The 15,782-nt window shown below is 41.3% G+C and overlaps 1 protein-coding gene across 6 annotated transcripts in view; it reads right to left on the reverse strand.

The window, feature by feature from the left end:
* The window catches only part of utrn (utrophin), a 191,444-nt gene that overhangs the window by 79,598 nt on the left and 96,064 nt on the right, over positions 1 to 15,782 (reverse strand). The window lies entirely within an intron of this gene.

The following is a 15,782-nucleotide window of genomic DNA, read 5'->3' on the forward strand; positions in this document are numbered from 1 at the left end:
ATCCTCAAGGTACTTTGACTAAAAAGATTTTAACTTCTACTCTTTTGCCGACTTGGAAGGCCCACGCCATCCAGAAGCAAGTCCCTGAGCAATATCAGCCTTCATATTAATGCTGGATTAGGTTACACCAGGTCTGAATGACAGCAAGAATTTCTCATTTTATGCTGGTATAAAGTATCTAGTTCTAATGCACTGCAGTGTGACTCAAAAATGCTCTGTGTATGGATGTGTGTATGTTTACAGGACCAAATTCAATATTATGACGAAGCAAGATTTTGTGTGTCTGTGTGTGTGCGTTCTTAACTCAGTGGCTCTATTACAGAACCCCATCTCAAAGGGCATGTGTGAACGTCTGTGTGTGAGGGTTAAACCACAAGGGGTGCTGACGCAAGCAGAGGATCCTGTCAAATGTTTTATTTTTAGATGTATAAAACTGTTCCATGTTCTTCTCTCGCGCACTCTCTCTACTGGGACTCCCCTCAGTTCAACCTTTTTCAACTGCACATAAAGAAAAGACTCCAAAGAATACCATGTGTGTAAGTGTAACACTGCTTGGAGCACAGAGATGTGCAAATGGGGCAAAATTGCTGTAGCTAATAAAAGTGTAATAAGACCTATAGCCTACAACAGTGCAGGAACATTGTAAAATAATACAAGACATGGTGTATAAAATTACACATCTTCAGCAGCTTAAGTAGTTAATTGTGTATCGTTTGCGCTGGAAATGTAATATTTTACATTTACTCTAATTATAAAACACAGGAAAATCTTGGAAAAGGCCATTGTTGCGGAATTGCTTTCCTATCCTCTGCATCACTATAATAACTGTGTGAAGTAATGGAAATGGTCTGTACTGCCATTAATGTGCTACTACACTAACTAGAGCCTAACGGATACACGGATCACCCCGTGCTAATTTTGGCCTATTACAGATGAATTAATGAACATATCTTCAAAATGTTTCTAGATATGAAACTCTTTTTAATATTACACTATTATATTTGTAAATTATACATCATAACTGAGCAGTTAAGCAATGTATTTGTGTTAAGTTTCTCACTGGTTTGTGAAAATGATTAGGGATTTGGCAATGTCCCCCATTGTTCCATCATCCTGCCGTTCCCCAGTGAGTAGGGAATGGGCGCAGAAACCTGGTATTAAACAGGCTCGGGAGCTACATTATTAAAAGATTAGAGTATTAGTAACCTACAACATTATTGGAATTGGTTTCGGTACTGGATTGCTTAAGAAAAAAAGATTCCAGTCATATTCCAGTTTCATTTTTCCTGCCCAGTTTCCTTAATAATTTGCTATTCAATATCCTGAAGATAACTCCTCTCGCTCGACTTGACTGAACTCTGTTGTAGACACGGACAGCTGGAAACACAGGTTCAGCACCCATTCCATACTTCCTTGAAGCTCACCTTAAGTCCACCATCTGGGATGCAAGTCCAGTTGGGGTGGGTGTAATGTAAATTCCGTGGTCACAAAAAAAAAAAGAAAAAGAAAAAGAAAAAAGAGACAGGTACTCCCCGTCTACCAACAAAATTTGCATCACTTGAACCCAAGCGGCTGCAGAAAGTATAATCAAGGTTTAACAGGAATAACTATTCGGCCATTGTGTCTCCAGCTGTCCGTGTCTGTGTCAGCAACAGAGTATAAACAAGGCTTCAGTCGCACACATCATGCACACATCCACAGACTCTGGTCTAAGTGAGGACTGAGGAGAAAATGAAACTCTCCAAAGTGATGGATTCACTTGGCTAGAGTCGACACTTACAGTACTCATTGACACAAGTGCAACAGGTCAAAAAATGAGTAGCGTGTAAAAACATTTAATGAAAGTCCATCACACTAAGGTGAAAAAATGAAGAGTTTTCAACTGTCCAACTAACATGGCCTACATGTAGCGATGCCAAGTGTGTGCATTTTTTGTATACAGAAAAAATCCATTGACAAAAATCAGCCGTGGTTCCAAATACACACTCCAATATAAACAGAGGGAAGACTCAGAGTGGATGTATGTTAGACGGGTATGAAAAGACATGACCTGTGTATATGTTTTGAATAGTTTATAGTAGAGTTTAAATACTCTGCAAAGTGCGCTGCTGAAAAACAAAAAATACATTTCAAAAAGTAAATTTCAGCCACAGTGTGACCAGACTGCACATGAAACAGCTACACACAGCTACCTGTGGCAATATGCCGCAGTTAGTGAATGCCAATGGGCATTTCATTGAAGGCTGAAGCAAATGCCTCTGCTGTGATCTGCAAGGATAATCATCCACTGCATTTTTTTAAGGCACAAATAAAATCCTTCTTAAAGGTTATAGAAGAAAGGAGGAAAGCCAGGGAGAGATGGGCAGAGGGAGAGGATATGGAGATAAAGACAGAAAGAAAGAGTAACACCAAGAATAAAAGACAGAGACACATTTGGCTTCTGAGCCAGCTGGCTGTGTTTCAAGTCATTACCCAAGTGCTTCCCTTATATTTTCCTTTAGCGCTTCTACTTCCAGTGGAAGTAGTCTGCACACACTAGCACATTCACATATAACACAGAAAGCATACATTGAACGGACATACAACGGCACATATATTCATTTACAAAACCCCCCTTTTAGGGTGTATTTCAACTAATGAAAGACTGCTTGGAGCCAGAGGATTATATATGTTGATGTATAAGTGTAGCGACGGATCATTTTCTCCCTCTCGTCAACACAGACATACCCAAACACACACACAAAAAACCATTTGTATGCCACAGGTCACCGTGTGAGTAACCACCGGCCTGTGTTTACTTTTCTTCTATGTTTTATTTATGAATTATTGACTAAAAATGGACCATTTTAGGTCCTGGCAAAGGACCTCAAATATGCCTTCTCTCCTCGATCTATAAACTCACACTCACCATACACACAAACACTGATTTATGTGCGAGTGGGAAGAAAAGCAGCAGAAAGGTTAATGGGTTCTGGATCTCATGCACACTGTAATGAGTGATAGAGATTTGCTGGCTGTGAGCTTGTTGGAGCTGGAGAAGCGATTCGACCGAGTCTCCCTGGAAACTGAAGCAACAACTACTGCTTAAAGCTTTATGAAGGATAAAAGCATTAAACATGCTGTTAAGCTATGGCTGAAGGGAAAAAAAACAAAACACCCAGATGTGCTCGCCCATCGGTGAAACTCACACCTAAAGGAACTTGTTTACATTAACAAAACAACAATGACCCTTACTTGGCTGAGCCATGTTAGCCTTTAGATCTTAATAAAGCAATTAGCGTAAAGGTCTGCTTTGACAAATGATGCCGATTTCATGGCTGTGGGTCTCATTCTATACTAATTCGCTCTCTGCACAGTATCCGTCTCTCAGAACCATTCATTCCACTTTAATGAGTCCAATAAGGACTGCTTAGACTTCATAAAGCTGACTAAATTTGGACCACAACAACAAAGATAGGGGGGGGAAAAGAAGAATGAAAGATGGTTGTGTTTGCACTCATAGTTTGCATCATTCAAAAACTAAAAGAAGTCAAGCTATGACAGAACGGACTTATAATATACCTTTTCAAACTTTCTGAGCAGCTCCTGCAAGCTGAAGTTGAAGCCAATCATTCTGGAGTTATGTGCTCTGACTCCTCCTACTCCCTTGTGTCCCTACATCTTCTCTACTTTCATACAGATGAAAGGATGTTTCAGGTTTAGGGCAAGTAGACAAGTCCTCCAGTGGTTATGGTCAAAACCAGAACATTCAAGGTCAGCGTTCAGATCAATAATAAATCCAGAATTTGAAGAATCTCGAATCTGGCAACTGAAAAACCCAGCTCTTGCAAAAAATCCAGACACAAAAGGGTCAAAACCAGGTTGCAATCCCAAAACAGGCAATTTACACACCCCTTGGCAGCATTCGAACATGCATGCCGGTGCGTGTGCTCGCCTAATCCCGCCACATGTTGGTAGCATCCTCCTTTGAAAGGCAGCCAGACTGCATAGGGAAGGTGACAGTTACCCTGCAGTCATGCTTCAGAGCTGAGACAAGGATTTAGGGACAAGTGGTGCCACTGGAGGTTTGACAGAGTAGCAGCTGTAGGCTGATTGTCGAGTTCCTCGGGCCAGGAATGGGGCACTTAAACCACGACAGAAATCCGACAAATCTTGGGTGGAGGTCTGCAAAGTGGAGATAACGGTTTGTGTCTTGAGGGACGACTGGGCTGATGTAAACGTCAGAGTGGTTGAGGACAGGTCTGCGCTCTCCTTCGGGTTTGCTTTGCTTTCCTTCTATCACTTCCCTTCAAAGTATGAAGGAAGCTTTGTTCACCGTGTCCAGTAGTCCAACCCTGGGCAGGGCCGGGATGTTTGCTCTCAATTACTGAAATAAAAAGCACTTTCTCTCATCCAGTCTCACACACACCAAGAGGAGAGACCACAGCAGACGGAGACACGTGATTTGCCCTTGCTAAAGGTAACTTGGGCTCAAAGAGACAGAGTCCCCCTCAGCGTCCGACTTGCTACCAGCCCCAGTTTGGTCGCTCTATGACACCCTTCTAATCACTGCTATGACTGGGCCACTTAGTCAAAGAATGCTGCCTTCTTTTTGTTGGAGCCACATGTTCGCAGAGAGCTGCCTCGAGGTTCTGCGTCTAGATCCTGAACAGCGAGTCTGACACTTTGGCCCCTCGTTTGAGTTGGAGCTCTGCCGGTTATCCCCTTGTCTCTTGGGAAGGTGAAGGAGATGAGCGGGACCTATTTGCCATTCCGTCCTCTCTCCCTCTCCGAGTAGAAGAAACTTTTTTAAAAGTTACCTGAATTCTCCAGCTCTCTGCTCGATCTTTTAGGGGGGGCGGGTCATACAAACTCCATAGCTGGTATCCCCATTCCTCTCTCTTCCTCTGTTGCTCTCTTTCTTTCTGGCCACTAGCCTCGCTCTATCACACAGCTGTTTATTATTTTAATCAGTATCCTCCCTTTCCCCTCCTCTCCCTACCTCTCTCTCTTTCTCTCTCCCCCCCCTAAACCCATTCAACACACTACACACCCACTTCCTGAGGCCTGCATGGGCATAGAGCTAGGCAGTTCATGAGAAAAGTAAGGCTTTCTGCCAAGAAAGAAAATACATACAGACCAGAATTCAGTAGAAGCAAAAGTAAAAGTGGATAAAATGAAAAAAAAATGAGATGTCAGTGAGAAAACAGGCAGAGAGGAAGAATATTAATAGAAGAAAGGATGTCTGTGAGGGTTAAGAGAAAGAAAGCGAGGGGAGAGGGCCAACAGTGCAGGTGGAATCTTCTACCCGTCTGGTGCAAAAGGGATGAAAACGTGGATGTTTTGTTCATAGATGAGAAAAAGGAAAGTAATGGGAATTTGGGATGGTGGGGTGTCAGGACAGGGGCCGATATAATCTGCTCCACAAAGAACCTTTTTCATTTCTTATGCATTTTAATCAGTGAACAGCACCTTTCCTTGACAGCCCTTATTCAAATTACTAGAACTACCCAACTACTAAAGGCCGTTACTGTTCAGATCCCACAATTTGAATATCATCACTCTGCAGAGGACTGAATTAAGTGAGCCCTGAAATTCCTACTATAGTGTAAAGGCTAAATGCTTTGAAGAGGCTCGGATAGGAGCTGTGTTATATAGGGCTATGTTAAAGAGGTGCAAGCATTAAAATTGATTCCATATATTAAACCTGTGTGTGAGTGTGGAAGAGCTAGCCTGACTCCTCGAGTGTGTGCTGGCATTTTGAACAGCAGGGTAGACATGTGGTGTGCATCAAAGACATGCAGACAGATGGCTGTCAAGTGAGGGGGAAGAAAAAATACAATACAACCTTGCATATTCATAAGACAAAGACTTTGAAGTGCACTTAGCTAATTAAAAATATTTACATACTCGAGGCCATTAAATCGCACTTGTGATTTACGCTGACAAATATATGCCGTTTGAGGGGTTTCTAGTGAAAGATGTAAAATTAACTGCAGCGAATTGGCACATTTGACAAGCATAACTAATTCAACAATGGGTGGAAGCTGGGAGAAAAGGAAAAAAAACGCTAAAACTTGTTTGATGATTTTGGCTCACCGAGACTTTTAATGCTTTAACTTTGTGCAATCAACTTAAGGAGTGCGGTTTACAAAAGCAGACATTTATTAAGAATGCAAAAACAGAGATGGATGAAGCCTAGAGCGGGGCACGTCGGGGTTAATGTTGGGCTACATTACTAAGGTAAGCGGATTAGAACCATTACAGGGGTAAGAACGTAACGCTTCTAATCCCTCGGGCGAAAAGAGAGGAGAGGAAAGAAAAATAAAGTTCAGTGAATGAGCAAAGAGTAACACAAACTTACGGAGTAATAACATGAAGGTTAGCAGAGCAGAGAAAATGTGGGGAAAGGCAAAAAAAGGATATAGAAAAACCCCCGTAATAGATTCCCAAACGTTTCCAACTTTTGGGGAAAAAAATGGAAAGAAAAACTTGAAGCACTTAACTGTAAGCTTTAGTTGTTATACTTTTTTACTTCATGGCTTTCACAACCAAGGGAAGGATTTTATTTTTTTCTAACAGTTTACATATTATTTGATATGTGTTATAAGGCCAAAGAGAATTAGTGTTTTACCATACTTAACCAGTCATGAGTGATGTAGTGCACTTATCACTGAGGACCGAGTCCTATAAAGTAGGCAGTTGAAATCTGACAACTTGTATGATGACTGTCCAAAAATGGAAAAATGTATCATACATAATTTGGTTATCTTTTTAAATCCATTATATTTAAGGCCTTAGAGAACTCTTCATATCTTGGTACGTTGAGATCACACACTCCAGCAGCAAAGAGAATACACCCTGAATGTCAAAAGTTTGAATAGTGCAGATTTTTTTTTTACCAGGGATCGGATCGTCAGAGCTTCCACTCAATTGACAATGTACCAAACCCTTACAGCACTTCCTGCGGGTGGTGGCCCCATAGGAGGGCAGACCCATGTAGCTCTTCAGACTAAGACACCCACCCTTGAGCCAATGCCAGACTGGGACTCTGGTAACCCTCTCCCAGGGTGAACTGGTCCCTTGCCTGGTCTCTTTGTCAGCATATGGGTTTTCTGAATTTGTTTTGCCCCTCGCCGACCACATTGAACGAAGCTAGTTGAGGTGGTTCAGGCATCTGACTAGGGTGGGCCTCCTGAACGCCTCCAAGATGATGTATTTTCAGGATGTCCAACCAGATGATGTCCCTGGGGCAGACTCAGGACATGCTGTACCAACTATATCACTCAGCTGGCTTAGAAACACCTTGATGTTCCCTGCATGAGGCAGAGGTGGCAGTGAGAGATGGCAAGGAATGAGTTTCCCTGCTTAGACTGCTGTCCGACTGATTGGGAGGGATGAATCAGGATGGATATATAGATGCTTTTCTCTCTCTCTTTAATGCATTTTTGGAATGTGAAGGTGATTCATGTAGGTTTATACTAACTTTTTCCATGTGACTAATTTGTTGTTTTATACGTTTAAGTTATTAACAGCACTAAAAAAAAAAAAAAAAAGTAAATTTTGTGTGTTATTCTTGAGTGTGTCATGATTATATGTACACAAAGTTTCACAGATTTTTCCACAATGACTTCAGTTGAAAAGGGAAAAAAATATTGAAAAACCAATTTCTAAAGCTTTCTAAATTTGCGCTTTTTTAGCCAACCAGGCCAACGGATCATCAAAAATTTAAGACAAAAGAAATAACCTATACAGAAATATCTGGACCAAAGAAACTATAAATATTAGGACAGGAATGACAAATCCAAAACACAGCATATTTATTCAAAGTTATCCAACAAAAACCTCGTCTCAATATCTACACAGAAGACCACCGAAAAGGATATGAAATCGTTTAAGAGCAACTGCTGAAGGACAGGAGACAGAAGCAGGGCAATTTACCATCTCGGATGATGTCAAGAGGGAGCCGGGGCCATATTGTCCAAATAAAGATTGGCAACCATATCACAGGATCACAAACAGAGCAAATGAATAAACACAAATGTGGGCACATAAACCAAAACACACAAGCACACACAACCGAATTCTAACAGCAGACCCATCCACCAGTAACCATTCCCTGTCAGATCAGTTAAAATTCACACAAACCCGTCTAATCCAGGCTCTGTCTTTACAATATGCAGCATCTGCTGAAAAATCAATGCAGCTGCAGCATTCCACTATAATTTGCAGCCTCTTAAATTCACATCTAGTGAAGTCACTTCCTGTACCTCGGGTTATCACTGACACTCCTCTTCCTGTTAGGAGGGCAGCAGGCCTTTGGGGAGATCTGAGCCCTGAAGAGCGAGTTTGAGTGTGTGTGAGTGTGTGTGTGTGTGTGTGTGTGTGTGTGTGTGTGTGTGTGTGTGTGTGTGTGTGTGTGTGTGTGTGTGTGTGTGTATCTGTGCGTAAAGTGGGCAAAGTGAGTGCGTCTTCGTTGTGGCTCATTTGGCAGTATAACAAATGTATCAAGTTTTGGAACAAAGTGTTGTGGGTGTGCACAGATGAAAGAACTCTTGCAGTATTTTAAAGTACTCTGCTTTCAGATGTGTAAACCCTTCTCATCAAACAAATGTGCAATTGCGCAGCAGAAATAATTCTGTAAACTTGAAGGCCACTTCTCGAACTCGTTATATTGTAAGGCTTAAATTTCTCTGTGAATACGATCGCAGAGTCGACAGCAGTTTCAGCTATCAAATTCTGCACTGTACTTAGTAAACACAAGGTTAATGCGGCTTCCAGTTTGACTACTGTGAAGGAGCATGAATAAAAAGACTGGCAGATAAAAGAAGAATAACCAACATATGAATGATGGCATTGTTGCATCATATGCTCTTATTATACAGCATCTCTTCCAAGAAAACTATTATCTGGCGTATCTGCTCACAGAAGTTATATATGGGCTACACTTACAAGCTGACAAAGTAATAAAGCATGTTCCTGCTAACACGCACATTAAAAAGCCACAATCCGATATTCAATTGACAGCTAACCTTCAGTGATGTGACAGAGCTGCCATTAGAGAAGACAACTGGAGTCAAAGGTCATGGAGAAGAATAATAACTTCTTCTGGGGATTCAATAATAGCCGACACTCGACATAGTCATCGTCATAACCAAGAAAAAAGGACATCCTGAAATTCGTATGCAAGCTCCTTAACACGGGGAGTGGAAATTGATTAGAAGAGCCTGTGTGCTGTTACCTGGTAATCAGCTATTGATTGTGGAGAGGCTTTTTGTCTTGCGGTGTGTCTACAAGACTCTTGGGAGATGACCTGAAGATTGAGGTAAAATGCAGTGGTTCTTAGATGCTAATCTTGTGCCTCCGGGGTTGTGTGTCCAACGAGTGTGCCTCTTTCCTGGTGTCTGATTAACAATTAAAGCCATCCTTGTCTCGTGGTAGGTCAGATCATTTAAAATGTGACCAGCAAGTAGTAGAAAATGTTTATTTTCGATTAACAGCAACTTAATATACCGCCCACATTGCCATAAAGACTAAGCAGCAAGGCAGCCATCAAACAAATCAAATAAACGGTAATAGCATTGTTTCCTGTAAGCCACTTGTGCATAGGTGGGCATTTTAAATCTAACAAGGTGAAGGCAAGCTTGCAACAAACAATAAAAATAAAATACAGAGTAGTAATTGTACAACAGAATATGTCAATAGCTTCTAGGTGTGTGTTGGCTACACAGTATTAAAAGACAAAAACAAGGTCTGACTGTTTTATGTCAGTAAGATTATAGTTCTAGTACAGTTTAACTAAAACAGAGACCTCACTTATTAATAGAAAGCAATTAATCCTTGGATAGCAGACCTTTGGAAGTAAAAGAAATGAATACGAAGTCATTGAATTGTGAGCACTATTAACTTATTAAAAAAAAAAAAATCATAGACCTGCTGAGGGTTTTTATCACCCTGCTTTTCACTAGCATTCAAAGACTTCTCCCTCTCCATCCTTCCTTTTCATCACTATTTTCCTCCAGCGGCCCATCTCTTTCACTTTATCTCCACTCTTGGCCACTATTTGAAGTGAAGCCATCTAGGTAAAGGCATCTAAGAACAGAAGATCTTGACCTTTGTGGGTGGTCTGCCAGCAAGTCGCCGCATCACATCACAACAGAAATTTAAAAAAAAAGAAGAAGAAGAAGAAGAAGAAGAAGAAAAAAGTCGATGTGACGTGATTGCTTCTGAGGCGGCTGTCGCCTCCACGGCGGGCTGCCGGAGAAATACGCTTTGAACATGAGCCTGACACCTGCTGTGTTTGGTGGGGAGGAAAGAGGCCTCAGAAGGTTAGGTGACTGGACCAATTAGTGTGCTCCAATAATGAACAGTAGGAGACCACTGTGTGAAGGACTGTCCTGTGGCGCTTTGGAGCCGGTGTCAAAACAGTGGGTGAGTACAGGTTATAAGTAGGCAATGAAAGTGTAATGGTAGAAAAGCGAGAACAAAAATATTGTGTTATGCAATCAGCCCACTAACATATATTCAAATTACATCTCAAACAGATTGATATTCTCAAAGAAAATGAAAGGCATTATGATAATGGCTTAAAAGCAGCACATTGTCACACTCTGTGGGGCTGGCCTGGAGCAACAAACCACACAAGAAAAGAACTGATGGATAAAGGAAATGGTGATGATGATAAATTATTGCATGCTTATGTCGATGAAGGAAGAGAAAGTTGGAAAACAATCAGCAAATGCTTTAATATCAAAAGAATGGAAGAATGAGAGCGCCCTGAAGAAAGCAACAACAGAGACAAATGTGCACAAAGTGACACATTTAGCAACAAAGGCATGAAGGGAATAATTTGTTTTCACCAGAGAAAATAGACACATGAATAATGGGTAGTGTTGGAAAGACTGCCTTCATATCCTCCACCTTAAAATAAAAACATTATTGAGTTTCTGGGAACAGTCTTAAAAATTCACTTGGCGATTCTTTACTTTTCAGTGAATTGCATAATTACGCAGATCAACACTACCTCCTACTCACCCTCTCACACTATCCTCGCCAAGCAAACCAACTGCTACACATATTGTTTTTAAGAGAAAGCAAATCGCCGACATTTGCTTCATATAACAGTGTGCCTCGCTTTTTTCAGCCATCAACTTCAAACATTATCGACGACTAAAAAAAACACCCTTCTAAGATACTCAACCTTAAAATCTTTAGACAGTGAACTCATAGAAACTGACTGATTCTTCACATATTGTTTACAATTGCCTTTTTATTGAAGTTTGAAACACGCCATTCAGCTTTGGTGTGACATTTACTTTCCCATCTGTCTGAAGCTATTTTAGAGCCCGCATCGTTCAGTGAAGGGGAAGGATTTCCAAATTGGGGTGGCCGAGCTGGTTGGCGTCCAGCTTTGAGGCTGCACAGAAAACAATTTGACAGCTTCTGTGTACCTTCAAATAACTGATGCATCGATCATACGGATAGCCAAGCTAGGATTTCAAGATGATGTCTGTGTAAGAATTAGAGCTTCATTACAGTAAGAAAAAAAAAGGATCAATAACCACAATCCATACTCTACTCCTAATTTAATGACAACACTATGTGACTGTCATCAACCACTGAAACAGCAAACAGGGAACAAGAACAGAGTTGATGATTGATGTTGCACATTTCCATGAAATCTCACAGTGTAGGGGTCTAACCGCCTACAGACACAGTTCCTGTCTAACCCCTCGGGGATGAACTGCTGGGTGGGACTCACAACAGAGCTTCAGTTCAGAGGAAAGATAAGACCACAGAGTTTCCAAAGGCCAAACCCTACACCGGTACAGCCATGAAATTTCATGAGAAACAAAAAACACCACAGATTTCCATTTGATTAACTCCTAAACATGTTTATGAAAAAGCACCATAAAGGGATAAAAACCTACACACACCAGCCTTCAAGCATCTATACGTAACAAAGTGGTATATCTACTTTCTGTAGATCTTCTAAAATAAAAGTAATTCAGCTGGATGCCTTCCTTTTGCTTTGTATTGGAGAAGACATGAGTGATAAGTAACGTCACAAAGAAAGAACTTAAACTTCAGATAAAGAAAAAAGGAAATGTCAAGAAGGAGAATAATTCAACAAGGGAACTGGATTTTTGAAAGTATTTCAGCCAAGCTACATAATGAATATTTGGCCTGGCAGCAAAGATGCTAATAAGAACCCCCACCCCCAAAAAACTGACAAAAATCCTGGGAGGCAAGAAGTCGATGTCCAATAAAAGAGCAAAAATGGGGATAAAACCATAAATATGTAATAATACATCCTGCATATGGTGCTGGAAACTGAGGTGGTGAAGTCTTTCCACAGCCTCTGAGCATCCAAACAGACTGATATTTTTGCATAACTGCTCTGACAAGCGCTGTAAAAGTTTGCGGCTCAGCAAAAATACGCCCAACCTTTCATTCTCTTACAACTCCTTACTGCGAGTACTTCCTAGTTTTGTAAGTCAGACCCTAGTGAGATTTAAACAAATACTAAGATTTCTTTGCAAAAACACTATTAGACCCGTGTCACGTTGAAAACAAAGTCGGCAGTGTTTACTGAATACAAAATAAGACGCGAGTCAGAAAAACCTGTGCCGAGGATATGAAGGCCCCGCGGAGGAAGCAATGACACTGACATAGTGGGCGCCTAAGTGTATGATGAGTTCTTTTTATTGCAATGCAGTTTTCTGGTTATACAGCCTGTGGGCTCCCTCTACACCCCGGCTTCTCCATCCTACCCCTTCATATAAACTTTTCATCCTATTTCTTGGCCATATTTATCTTTCTCCACTGCTCCTGTTAACTCCAACTCCTCTTTTTTATCCTCCTTCTCAACCTCTATCTCCTACTTTCAGAACCTTTGTTCCATCCTATTTATCTTTTTATTTTCTGTCATCTCCACCTCCTAGTTAGTTTACTGCCCAGGGGAGGTGAGTGAGATATCCAACCCCCACAAGCCGGCCTCTTGCTGAGCTCCCATCACCACGACAACAGGCCGGGCTGATGGTTGGCTTATTACTTCCTGGAATGTTTACTGTAGGAAAGCTGTCTCAGTCCGCATCATTGACGGCGTCTTCTGTCATGCTGCGCTAAATTACTTTACCCATCACTCAAGCATGACTCTGTCTGGAGTCCCTGCCTTCATTTGTCTTCCTCCCTTCCCTCAATTGCCTACTGTCCTAACAGTCACTACATGTTGCTATTTCAGACCACCAGTCAGGAACCATTTGCTGCTGCTAGACTGAAATGACTTGTTTGATGGTGTGTAATCCTCCGTGCCCTGATATCCAGTTTACCCATCGGATTTAAGAAAGATCTGACTCTGTGTCATCTCAGCAGGGGCAAGTTTTTACCCTGGTTTAAACAGCTTCAATTGTCATGTACATGCCTGAAGTTTAATATTCCATCTCCCACTGAGACTCCATTACAAGTTGTGATGAATGCCATCAGCATACAGCAGCAACTTTACTTCCTTAAGACGTCCTGCACAGTGCAACAACTTAATATAAGCCGTGGACTCAATTTTCTTCCCACGGATGAGCACTGAGCCACTTTTTACGCTCCGCTGGGTACAAGGTGAAAATAAAAGAACTAAAAAAAACGAGTGCGTTCTGTGACCGCATGGTTTTTCTCCCAAACTTCTTCATCTCCAGAGACGCATGGATCTTTTCCATCAGTGACAAAAGCAATATTCTGCAGTCAACCACAAAGATCTTATTCCTAACTGAATAACCTTTTTCCCCCTCATTTTCTCTCATCTCACTGACATTTCCCTGTTGACTTTCACATGATAATCTGTCTCTTCATGGCCTTATCAAGCTTTTCTCCAGGGATCAGGTCCAGTTCTAAGCTATAAAGCCAGGACATCACACGTCTCCAACCCTACATGTGCTGCTGCTCCCCCCAGAGGATGAATAAGGACCACTATAAGAAACTTTTAAGCAAGTGCAATCCTGCTAGAGTTTGAGAGAAATCAGCTGCCAACGCCAGATAACTTCGGGGCTCTGCTGTCACTAGTGTCATTCAGCAGTTTTTTGCACTCTGAACAGTGATGTCAACCAGCAACAAGCAAAAAATACACTGCATTCAAAAGTTAAGTATGAGCGAGGATCCCAAAAGTTTAACCAGCTGCCCAAATACTTCAAATATATCACAATGTATCAGCGCTTCTTAAACGAAAACTCAACTGCACAGCTTCCTTCTGTCTGACTGACATACAGGGTCATGCAGAGACAACTGTCAGCAGATTACATGCTTTACTGCTTCACATAATGCTTAACAATAAATCCAACCAATAATTCGTCACACTAATAAGCTACACATTCGACTCCAAAGACAACTTCTTCCTGCTACTAATGAGACATATTCTGTCAGACGATAACTGAGGCGCAAACCGAATTCTAAGGATTTACTGAGCTGGAATAACATCCTAACCTCGGTGCTGTTTTGTATTTGATGCCCCCTGAAACAGAAAAATAACCACTTGGATAGTCCAATCGAGGGGAGGAGAAGAACATGCAGTAATTTAGGCAAACTGCAGACCATCTGGGGCACTGAGATTATTTAACCAAAAATAGAGGGGCAGGAAAGGTATCATCAGTCTGATAACCAGTAGGTTTTTCACTGCGTTAGAGGAAGCAGAAGTAACAAAGTGCTGTTTAAACTAAAGATCAATGTGGGAATCAAGACATCAAGACTGTGAAACCAGACAGCCTGCCGATGGCTACCTTTATTCTTCAACACATTCTGCATTCTCTTGTAAACATTCTTGTAATCTTGTAATTAAGTAGGCTCCAGGAATAGTTCTAAAGGCTTCTTGAAGGACATTCAAAGCTCTTCTTTGAATGTTGCCTGCCTTTTGCTTTGTTCACTGTCAAGATGATCCCACACTGCTTAAATATTGTTACGGTCCGGGCTATGGGGAGGCCAATCTATGACTGATAGTATTCCATTGTGTGTTTTTCTATCCGGGTATGGTTTTATTCCACTTTGTTGGGAATCCCTGTCATGCTAAAAAATGAAACTGTTGCCAATCAAACGCTTTCCTGATGGTATTGCATGGTGGATCAAAATCTGATGGTACTGCTCTGTCATACCTCTGTCATCTTTTAACAAAAAATACTCAGAATAGAACTCTCAGGTCAGCTGATAAGTTCCTTCTGATTGTCTCTAGTAGCAGGCTAAACCACAGAGGAGACCAGGCCTTTGCGATTGCTGCGCCCAAACTTTGGAACAGTCTGCCTCTTCAGGATCAGGATCTGTCCAAAACTCGCCATCTTTAAAACCCTTTTACTCACTAGCTTTTAATTGTGACTGAGTTTTTGTTTTGTTCTTTGTGTGTGTTTGTTCTACTTTTTACTTTTTTACTATGTACAGCACTTTGCTCAACTTCTGTTGTTTTTAAATGTGCTTATAGATTTATTGATTGATTGATACTGTTCTGCTTTCATAATTCCATCAATTTCAACAAGTTCCCCAACCCCAATTGCTGAAATGCAGCCCCAAACTATGAGAGCACCTCCGCTGTGTTTTACAGATGGATGTAGACACTCATTGTTGTACCTCTTGCCTAACCTCCTCCATGACTCAAACCAAAAAAAAAATTAAAAAATTAGATAAACTCTGCACTATTTAAGATTGGCTGCCATCAATTTAAGCTTTGTAGTTTTGTAATTCCCTTCCTTAAGGAATGTGTTTTTGACAGCCAACGTTCCACTAAGACCATTTCTGGTGAGGTTTTATCGAACAGTAGATGGATCAACTGAAGG

Source organism: Pelmatolapia mariae, linkage group LG15 (assembly GCF_036321145.2).
Source record: "Pelmatolapia mariae isolate MD_Pm_ZW linkage group LG15, Pm_UMD_F_2, whole genome shotgun sequence".
Lineage (NCBI taxonomy): Eukaryota > Metazoa > Chordata > Actinopteri > Cichliformes > Cichlidae > Pelmatolapia > Pelmatolapia mariae.